Source organism: Bos mutus, chromosome 9, assembly GCF_027580195.1.
Source record: "Bos mutus isolate GX-2022 chromosome 9, NWIPB_WYAK_1.1, whole genome shotgun sequence".
Lineage (NCBI taxonomy): Eukaryota > Metazoa > Chordata > Mammalia > Artiodactyla > Bovidae > Bos > Bos mutus.
Window position 1 is genome coordinate 77,443,778 of NC_091625.1, and position 11,408 is coordinate 77,455,185.

An 11,408-nucleotide genomic window follows, 5' to 3' on the forward strand; every position below is an offset into this window, starting at 1 on the left:
CAAAAAGAGTGAGAAGCAAAAATGGAAGCTGTATATTCAATGAAATTAAAAATACCTAAAATTCTGATCTAAAACATTTAAAGGAGGATAGCTAAGAATAATGAGTTTGTGGACTAATGTAAGAGAGGAGAAAATGACATCATAGGTTCGCTGTTGCTGAATACCTTGGGCAGAGATGACAAAATACATGATTATTCTAATAGGCAGCACACCCTTACTTTTTTTCCCATTGCAGTCTAATTCATATACTGTAAGATGATCCTTTTAAAGTGTTCAATTCAATGGTTTCTAGTATGTTCACAAAATTATGCTGTCATCACATCACTACTATCTAATTGCAAAATATTTTTGTTGTCAAAAAGAAACCTGTACCTGTTAGAAACCACTCCCCATTCTTCCCAGTCTACTTTCTATCTCTATGGATTTGTCTAGTCCAGACATTTTGTGTAACAGGAGTCATACAATGTGTGGCTTTGTGTCTGGACTATTTTCCTTAGCATAGTGTTTTCAAAATTCATGTATGTTGTAGCATATGTCAATTCTTTATTCATTTATATGGCCAAATGATATTCCATTTTGTTACCCAGTCATCAGTCTATGAACATTGTTTTTTTCTAATATTTTTCTACTATGAATAATGATGCTATGAGCATTTGAGTACAAGTTTTTACATGGACATGTTTTCAATTCTTTTGTGACTATATCAAAGTGTGAATTTTCACAGTCTTATGATAACTCTGTTTAACTTTCTGAGTAAATGCCAAACTTTTCCACAGCAGCTATGCCATTTAACTTTCCCACCAGCAGTGAATGAGAGTTCCAATTTCTTTGTATCCTCAGTGATACTTGTTATTATTCATCTTTTTAATTCTAGCCACCCTTGCAGTTGTAAGCGACAACTTGTGGTTTTGATTTGTGTTTCCCTCTTTTCACGTGCTTATTGGTCATTTATGTATCTTCTTTTGACAAACATCTATTCACATCTTTTGCCCATTTTTAAAATGGTGTTATCCATCTTTTTATTGTGAGTTGTAAGAATTCTTCATGTTATTAGATACTATTCATTTATCAGATCTATATCAAAGTAAAGAGACTGACTTGAATTGGTACTCAAAAGTATCTCACAGACACAAAAAATCCTAGGACCAGATGGTTTCACTGGTGAATTTACCAAATATTTAAGGAGGAACTAACATGAATTTTCTACACTTGCAAAAGAAGTTCTTCCGAAAAATAGAAGAGAGAAGATCAGAAATTTCTATACCTAAGAATAAATTTGGGAAATGTGAACAGTCTCTATAAAGAAAGCTTTAACACACTCCTCAGTGATGCAAGAGACTTAAACAAAGAGAATCTCATAATACTTTTGGATAAGAAGAGCCAATATAATATAAATAATAATTTTATTTAAATAAATATATTAACACAATAGCAATAAAATGCCAAGATAATTTCAGGAATTTAGTAAACTAGAATATTGAGTTCATATGGGAAAAAAAATAAATAGGGACAATTCTGAACAAAATAATAATATATCATAAAGTTAGATAAATCAAAACAGTGTAATAATAGCCAAAAAAAAAAAAAAAAGTGGATAGATCAATGAAACAGAAATGAAACTCCAGAAAGAATTCAGTGCTCATTAGCATCATTTCAAATCAGTGGAGAAAGGATGCATAAATTAAGTAAGTTATTGAATTATTATTATTGGATAAATCTGTTTTAAAAAAAGAGAACCGTATAGAAATACATTATATAATGGAGTGGCAAAAATGTTTAAGTAAAATACAAATTTCATTAATCATATAAAGATTGGAAGTATGCTTAGGAAGAATCACCATTAATCAAATTAAAAGATAAACAAGCTTGTAAAAACTATTTGCTGTTTATAATTTCTATAATATATACAGAAAGTTAGAGCCAATTAACCCACTAAAATTGGGTTAGGTATATAAATAAGAGCTTAAGATAAAGGAACTACAATGGCTCTTAAACATGTAACTACTTAATTCACAATAAGATAAATGCAAATAAACACAACAGTAAATACCATCTTATACCTATCAGATTGGCAAAGAGCAAATATTTCATAACACACAGTGTTAGCATGGGTGTGAGAAAACTGATATGTTACTGGTGAGAGTGTGAATTAGGACAGCTCTTACTGATCACAACCTGGCAATATTTATACCAATGACTAAAGCAAATACCTTTTAGTTTAGCAAGTACAATTTTGAGAATGTAACCAACAAATATACATGCACATTTGTGAAACAGCGTACATACCAAGTACAGCACTGTTTACGATAGCAGAAGAATAAAAACAAATATTTGCCCTTAACAGTCTGCTGCTGCTACGTCGCTTCAGTCGTGTCCGACTCTGTGTGACCTCATAGACGGCAGCCCACCAGGCTCCCCCCTCCCTGGGATTCTCCAGGCAAGAACACTGGAGTTGCTTGCCATTTCCTTCTCCAATGCATGAAAGCGAAAAGCCTGTCCGACTCTTAGCGACCCCATGGACTGCAGCCTACCAGGCTCCTCCGTCCATGGGATTTTCCAGGCAAGAGTACTGGAGTGGGGTGCCATTGCCTTCTCCGAACAGCCTGATTAAATATATACAAAAGAAGGATGGGGAACACATGTATACCTGTGGCGGATTCATTTTGATATTTGGCAAAACTAATACAATTATGTAAAGTTTAAAAATAAAATAACATTAAAAAAAAAAAAACTTTAAAAAAATATCTACCCAGTTTAAAAAAAAAAAAAAAGAATGTTACACAACTTATAGAAGGAAAAAAAAGAAAATTCTTTCTTTCTTATAGAAGGAAGAAAGGTAAAGTAGCTCCTTATATATAATAGGAAAGATTAATAGGAAAGATCTCTAAGACATATTTGAAATATAAATAAATCAAAATGCCTAATAGAATGTATAGAGTGTACCAAAGGGATAATAATAAATATTTTTATTGCTTGTACATCTAGGAAGATACAGAAGAGCATTTGTTGTCTGCTAGAGTAGAGGACTAGAACTGTGGTACTGGTGTATAGAAATTATGCTGCATAAATTTTGAACACAGTTCCTGCATTTTCAATTCAAAATATAGAAATCATAAACAATTCAACTATCAACAAAACAGGAATGGAAGAGAAAAATAAAGCCACCTTATAAACAGTACATTTTAGAAGTAGTTAAAATCACAGACACAGGCCAAAAACATTATCAGGGATAGCAGACATTTGAATAAAATGAGCAAAATTAATTTTTTAAAAAGTGTTAAAGAATTAGCAGGAAAATCTGAAAAGCTCTGAAGTGCTAGCTGGTATAAAACTAATATCCAGTAAAAAAGACCAAATTCCCAATATATTCAAAGAAAGTGTTCCTGGAATGATGGGAGATATTCTAACAATTGAGAGCACAGCATGTCCCGGGAGAAACTGATGCTGATGATCAACCAGGAGTCTTTGCTGAGAAAAGTTACCAAATGTAACCAGATCAGAACATTCCTGTGAGCCTGCAGCAAAGGAAGAAAAAAAGAGAGTCTGATATTTAAGGAGGAAAAACAGTTAAGGCTGAATTCAGACTTCTCCAGAATCACATCTAATGCTAACAACTGTGCTGTGATGTCTACAAAGTTTTAATGGAAAGGAACATCATCATATTTTATGTTCCACTATGCACTGTGCTATTATCAAAACCAAAGAGAAATATTTCAAATATATAAAAAAATCAAGAAATATTGTTTCCATGAATATTCTTGTAAAAGCTACCAGAGGACAGGCTTCAACCAACCAAACTATGTATTTTGAAATAAAGGTAAATGAAGTCATGGTGAGCATTTAAATGTTCCACTAGTACTAACAACTGTGGGAACTATAATGCTTAAGAGAGTGAATATGAACATCTTACACCTTGAAATAGACTATTGTAGAAATGTTAGACTGTTGTAGAAATGTTATAACTAATAAAAGTCAAAGGGTGAGAAAATGTAGGAGATAACATATGTAGTTAACATGGCTTAGAGGAGGTCATACTTTATAATGTATTAAAGAGTAGACCATGTAAATATGGTGACTTTGGTGGAGGAAAATGAGCCTGGGATAGGGCTTGTTCTAATATTAGCTGTGCTCTAATATTAGCATATTGGTAAGCCTTCTTCCTCTCTTTCAGTTCAGTTCAGTTGCTCAGTCGTGTCCAACTCTTTGTGACCCCATGAATCGCAGCACGCCAGGCCTCCCTGTCCATCACCAACTCCCAGAGTTCACCCAGACTCACGTCCATCAAGTCAGTGATGCCATCCAGCCATCTCATCCTCTGTCGTCCCCTTCTCCTCCTGCCCCCAATCCCTCCCAGCATCAGAGTCTTTTCCAATGAGTCAACTCTTCGCATGAGGTGGCCAAAGTCCTGGAGTTTCAGCTTTAGCATCATTCCTTCCAAAGAAATCCCAGGGCTGATCTCCTTCAGAATGGACTGGTTGGATCTCCTTGCAGTCCAAGGGACTCTCAAGAGTCTTCTCCAACACCACAGTTCAAAAGCATCAATTCTTCGGTGCTCAGCCTTCATTAAAAAAATATTATCTGTGAATCTCTAATAGTTTCCACAGTATCTGCTTTTAATAAAAGCCAAATAACCAGGGCTTCTGCCTATATCAGATATCTAATGACCAAATCTCATCCTCTGAAGATTTCTATCATGGAAAAAGGTCAGGGTTAGAATTACTACATGATTCAGCAATTTCACTTCTGGATATATACTAAACAAAATTGGTAGAAGGGGCTCGATAAGATATTTACATCCCTTATGTTCATAACACATTATTCACAATAACTAAAATGTGGGAGCAACTCAAGTGTATATAGATGAATGAATGGATGAGGAAAGTGTGCTATGTATACACAATGGAATATTATTCAACCTTAAAAAGGAAAGAAATTCTGATATATGCTGCAACATGGATGAACCTTGAGGACATTATGCCAAGTGAAACATGCCAATTACAAAAGATAGCATACTATATTATTTCACCTGTGTAAGTTACTTCAGTAAGTCAATATCATAGAGACAGAAAGTAGAATGCTGATGGCCAGGGGCTGAAGGAAGGGGAAGGGAGTTATTATTGAATAGAACAGAGTTTATGTTTTATAATATAAAAAGAGTATGGAGATGGATATTAGTGATACTTGCACAATGCTACGAGTGTATTTAATACTACTGAAATGTACCATTAAAAATGTTTAGGATGGTAAAAATTTATGTAATCTGTACCTTCACTTCAGTTCAGTCGCTCAGCCATGTCCGACTCTTTGCAACCCCATGGACTGTATCTTACCGCAATAAAAGAAAATGGGGAAAAAAGTTCAAGGTTAGACTCTTCCGTTTGTTAAGATTCCCAGCTGGAAATAGCAGAATCCACTCTACCTACTTATACAAGAAGTGTTGCTTTGGGATCATTGAAAAGACTTGAGTTATAAGATTTGGGGTAAGCCTTCAGGAGAAAAGCCCTAAAACCATATGCCAATACTGGTACCATCCTCAGATCACCATGTGACAATGTCCCATAGCCCGTTCAGCTACAGTTCTATAACTGTGGTAAGGATGCACTTCTGACTTGGATCTTGAGTATTGCTTGGTCCATGCACTGGTGCTCAAGGCAATTCCAAATGAACAGAAAATCCATATGCCCTCTAACCCTCAGGGGCTACCCCTTACTTTAATATTCAACAAGATGGATCATGTCTCACTGGTAAATTTCACTTATCTCTTGTGCTTCTGGGCAGACCATTCTATAGTCTGCTTCATACTTTGCTAATACCTCCCAGCCTGTGCTTTCTTCACTGACCTCTCCCATACTTGCATAACTTTTATGTACCACTAACCCAAGTTTGTGGAGAAGGCAGTGGCACCCCACTCCAGTGCTCTTGCCTGGAGAGTCCCATGGATGGAGGAGCCTGGTGGGCTGCAGTCCATGGGGTTGCTGGGAGTCGGAGACGACTGAGTGACTTCACTTTCACTTTTCACTTTCATGCATTGGAGAAGGAAATGGCAACCCACTCCAGTGTTCTTGCCTGGAGAATCCCAGGGACCAGGGAGCCTGGTGGGCTGCTGTCTATGGGGTCGCACAGGGTTGGACACGACTGAAGCGACTTAGCAGCAGCAGCAACCCAAGTTTGTATAATATGGAAGAGACTTTTCTGAAGGTTTGAAGATATTGGAGGGTAATTATAGCACAGAACAGGAAATAATTTTGCCCCTAACACAAGGCAATTAGTGTAGAGAATACCTTTTACCAAAATTTTGTGGTTAGAGAGGCTAACTAATTAATAAAGCAATATCAACTTCCTATTTGATGGCAAACATGCTGCTGCTGCTGCTAATAAGTCACTTCAGTCGTGTCCGACTCTGTGCGACCCCATAGATGGCAGCCCACCAGGCTCCCCTGTCCCTGGGATTCTCCAGGCAAGAACACTGGAGTAGGTTGCCATTTCCTTCTCCAATGCATGAAAATGAAAAGTGAAAGTGAAGTCGTTCAGTCATGTCTGACTCCCAGCGACCCCATGGACTGTAGCCTACCAGGCTCTTTGTAGCCTACCAAATCTGTCCATGGGATTTTCCAGGCAAGAGAACTGGAGTGGGTTGCCATGGCAAACATGAGTGTAGTAGAAAAGTGTTACACATCTCCCATCTTATGGACTTTCTCATCGGTCCCATCCCTCCATCTGCTGCTGACTCCATCACACTGCTGGGGCTCATCTCTTTCCAGAAGCTTTTTCTCATCTCTTACTGTTCATGTGCCCCTTCTTCTCTTGCCTGTGCTGCTGATAGGAACTTCTCTTACTTGATTACCTTTTTGTTTTACAGTTTTCTTCCAGATCATGTCTTGGGTAAGGGGTTTTTATTTCACAGCAAATTGGATTCATTGAATTATTTTTGTCCCTCATACAAATCACATGCTCCCATTTCTGTAGGTAAAAAGCCTACCTGCAGAATCTTTTGTACTGTAGCTACTTGGCTCTCCCTGAAACTAATAGTAAAACCTAGTGGTGGAGATTGAAATGGGAAACTCGTAAAAGGTACGTTTTTTCTAGTAGCCATGGACGGATGTGAGAGTTGAACCATAAAGAAGAATTGTTGCTTTTGAATTGTGGTGCTGGAGAAGACTCTTGAGAGTCCCTTGGACTACAAGGAGATCAAGCCAGTCAATCCTAAAGGAAATCATCCCTGAATATTCATTGGAAGAGAATGATGCTCAAGCTGAAGGTCTGATACTTTGGCAGCCTGATGTAAAGAGCCAACTCAATGGAAAAGATTCTGATGCTGGGGGCAGTTGAAGGCAAAAGGAGAAGGGGGTTACAGAGGACGAGATGGTTGGATGGTATCACTGACTCAATGGGACATGAGTTTGAGCAAACTCTGAGAGAGAGTGAAGGACCAGGGAGCCTGGTGTGCTGCAGTCCCTGGGGTCTCAGAGTCAGACACAACTTGGCAACTGAACAACAGCAACAATAAATGACTGTTTTAAGCTGCAAGGTCATAGAGTTCAGATGATTGCTTGTACTCTACTACTTCTTGGCTTGTAACTCCTCCCCACCCCAGTAAGTCCTATATCTGCACCACGTGACAGGAATGGTTTGTATCTGTCATCCCTGTAGGCAGCATTCATTCCACAAATATTTACTGAGTGCCCACCATGTGCCAGGCACTGTTACAATTCTTGAGATACCTCAGTGAACAAAACAAAGAGCTCTGTCTTTCTGGGGGTTATGTTTTAGTGGTGATAATCAAGGTGGAAGAAGATGAAACAAATACAAGAGGTAAATTACATAATATGTTAAAAGGTAGAAGTACTATGGAAAACAAAATGTAGAATGGGGTAGACAGGGATCGGGTGTTGCTATCAGAATTGGGAAACTGATTAATGTGTAGCTTGGCTTTGGATAAATTGCTGCTAAGTCACTTCAGTCGTGTCTGACTCTGTGCGACCCCATAGACGTCAGCCCACCAGGCTCCCCCATCCCTGGGATTCTCCAGGCAAGAACACTGGAGTGGGTTGCCATTTCCTTCTCCAATACATGAAAGTGAAAAGCGAAAGTGAAGTCGCTCAGTCGTGTCCGACTCTTAAGACCCCATGGACCGCAGCCTACCAGACTCCTCCGTCCATGGGATTCTCCAGGCAAGAGTACTGGAGTGGTTGGATAAATTACTATATACTATATACATTCTTTAAGATAGAGTTCGTGGTCTTTTTCTTTTTTAATCCATGTATCCCTAATAGAGTAACCAACATATATTGGGTGGCTGACAATTGTTGAATTAATTTTTCTGATGTGATTTAGCATACAAAAAGTGATTTGTCAGGTCTCATTCATAAGCAACATTACTTCAGCACTTTTCTAACTCAAGGACATTCCTTGGCTTCCGCGAAAAAATACCTGGCACACATGAATTTTTAAGGAAATCTCATTAGAAAATAATGTTCTATGCCATCACCTTCAATTTAGTTAATGTCTCCATTGAAGACTGGTTCACTGTGTTGTTTCTAGCATCTGGCAAAATGTAGCATATAGGCTAGGAAGAGTTGGCCATTATACAATCAGAAATGGAGGATGTAGCAAACTCTCAGGTATGTGTTGCAACATGGACATAGTTCTTGTGTACAGAAAGGAAAGAAACACAAATTCTGCCAAAAATCAAGATGCCTCCATGTATACTAGCTTTGAAGATTGAATTCATTTAGAATTCATTTCCCCTAATAGTGCATTAGTGAGAAGTATATCTCAACCCACCAGGCTCCTCTGTCCATGGGATTCTCCAGGCAAGGATACTGGAGTGGGTGGTCATTTTCTTCTCCAGGGGATCTTCTCAACCCAGGGATTGAACTAGCGTCTCCTGTGGCTCTTGCATTGCAAGAGGATTCTTTACTGCTGTGCCATGGGGAAAGTCCAGTGCTGTAGTACTAAGGGTGTAAGTTGGCTTGGTAACTGCTGCTGATTCTCGGATGATTCCATGTGAGGATCACAAGAAGGTGCTACATGTGACACAACAAAATCAGAAAAATCATAATATGCACCCAAATTCTGCTAATTTGACTCCTTTCATCTCTTTTTGAAAAGACACTGAACTCTCAAAATCCTTGATACCATGTCTCTTAGTCAATATGCAGGCCGATGACTCCTCTTTTTTCCTTCGCAAAGGAAGAGGTAGAAATTACTGTTGACTTTATCCTACTCATATTGTTACTTCAGTTCAGTCGCTCAGTAGTGTCCAACTCTTTGCGACCCCATGAATCGCAGCACGCCAGGCCTCCCTGTCCATCACCAACTCCGGAGTTCACTCAGACTCACGTCCATCGAGTCAGTGATGCCATCCAGCCATCTCATCCTCTGTCGTCCCCTTCTCCTCCTGCCCCCAATCCCTCCCAGCATCAGAGTCTTTTCCAATGAGTCAACTCTTTGCATGAGGTGGCCAAAGTACTGGAGTTTCAGCTTTAGGATCATTCCTTCCAAAGAAATCCCAGGACTGATCTCCTTCAGAATGGACTGGTTGGATCTCCTTGCAGTCTAAGGGACTCTCAAGAGTCTTCTCCAACACCACAGTTCAAAAGCATCGATTCTTTGGCACTCAGCTTTCTTCACAGTCCAACTCTCACATGCATACATGACCACAGGAAAAACCATAGCCTAGATGAACCTTTGTTGACAAAGTAATGTCTCTGCTTTTGAATATGCTATCTAGGTTGGTCATAACTTTCCTTCCAAGGAGTAAGAAAGAAAGTGAAGTCGCTCAGTCGTGTCCGACTCTTTGCGACCCCATGGACGGTAACCTATCAGGCTCCTCCGTCCATGGGATTTTCTAGGCAAGACTGCTGGAGTGGATTACCATTTCCTTCTCCAGGGGACCTTCCTGACCCAGGAATCGAACCTGGGTCTCCTGCATTGCAGGCAGATGCTTTACCGTCTGAGCCACCAGGGAAGCCAAGGAGTAAGCGTCTTTTAATTTCATGGCTGCAGTCACCATCTGCAGTGACTTTGGAGCCCAAAAAATAAAGTCTGACACTGTTTCCACTGTTTCCCCATCTATTTCCCATGAAGTGATGGGACCAGATGCCATGATCTTCGTATTCTGAATGTTGAGCTTTAAGCCAAGTTTTTCACTCTCCACTTTCACTTTCAGCAAGAGGCTTTTGAGTTCCTCTTCACTTTCTGCCATAAGGGTGCTGTCATCTGCATATCTGAGGTTATTGATATTTCTCCCAGCAATCTTGATTCCAGCTTGTGCTTCTTCCAGCCCAGCGTTTCTCATGATGTATTCTGCATAGAAGTTAAATAAGCAGGGTGACAATATACAGCCTTGACGTACTCCTTTTCCTATTTGGAACAAGTCTGTTGTTCCATGTCCAGTTCTAACTGTTGCTTCCTGACCTGCATACAAATTTCTCAAGAGGCACGTCAGGTTGGTATTTAAAAGATGTTTTAGAGATAAAAGAAAATCTTGAAAATTGCTAGAAATCATGTGGTTCAACTCAGTGAATCACACTGCCAGCAGGCAAATTATTTCTTGGCAGTAAAAATTGTCTAGCTATCATTTTACTCCCTAAAGCTGATCTTTATAAGAATTCATCGATCCTTAATGTGGAATACTTCAGATGACCTAGTCCAATGGCAAAAATCAAAACCAGTAAAGACTGGTTTGGCAGCCTAGAGACAGTTCACCTTGGAATGAATGGGTCAAGAATCTGAATACAAGGTAATTCTCCAGCTCTTTTCAATTGTTTTTTCATTATGGAGTCCATCAGATTTTAACCTGGAACCACAAATGGAAGTGTTTATTCGGAATAATCAAGCACAGAGAAAAGCAACACCAACTCAAAAGCGAATGTATATGGTATTAAATGGTATTAAATATTAAAAATGGAGAAAGCACCTAAGTGCTTCGATGAACATCTTTTGGCTCAATTTCTATAAAGAGTCAATGCTCTATGTTTTCATGTGATTTTATATCAGGCAGATAAAATGATTTGCAAAGGAGCGAATAATGTATTTGTGAAATAAAAAGAATGTCGTGGAAAAGCCTGTACCACTAGACTATTCCCAATTTATGAATGTTGGTAAGTCATTTGTGTCTCTGGAGCCCAGCTCTTTTTGGTAAAATGGGGAACAATTTTGCTCATTTTCCACAAATATTATGTTAATCCAGTGAGGGAACACAAGTGAACATGTCCTGTAAAGCATTACATGCTGCACACATTTGAAGTTTGATATTATTTATTATTTTTGCAGGGACTGTAGCACAAATGGTTTCTTAACCATATAATTACTTGTCCCAGAATTGCTATTAATATGAACATGATTTCCAGACATTTCCCTTGCTTGAACTATTTCCCCACTTTCCTCTCATCTCACCTGATATG

At 38.8% G+C, this 11,408-nt stretch overlaps 1 non-coding gene across 1 annotated transcript; it reads right to left on the reverse strand.

The window, feature by feature from the left end:
• Positions 1 to 9,897: 9,897 nt before the first annotated feature.
• Positions 9,898 to 9,970, reverse strand: TRNAC-GCA (transfer RNA cysteine (anticodon GCA)). The gene has a single exon. It is a non-coding gene; the product is annotated as a tRNA-Cys (tRNA).
• Positions 9,971 to 11,408: the final 1,438 nt, after the last annotated feature.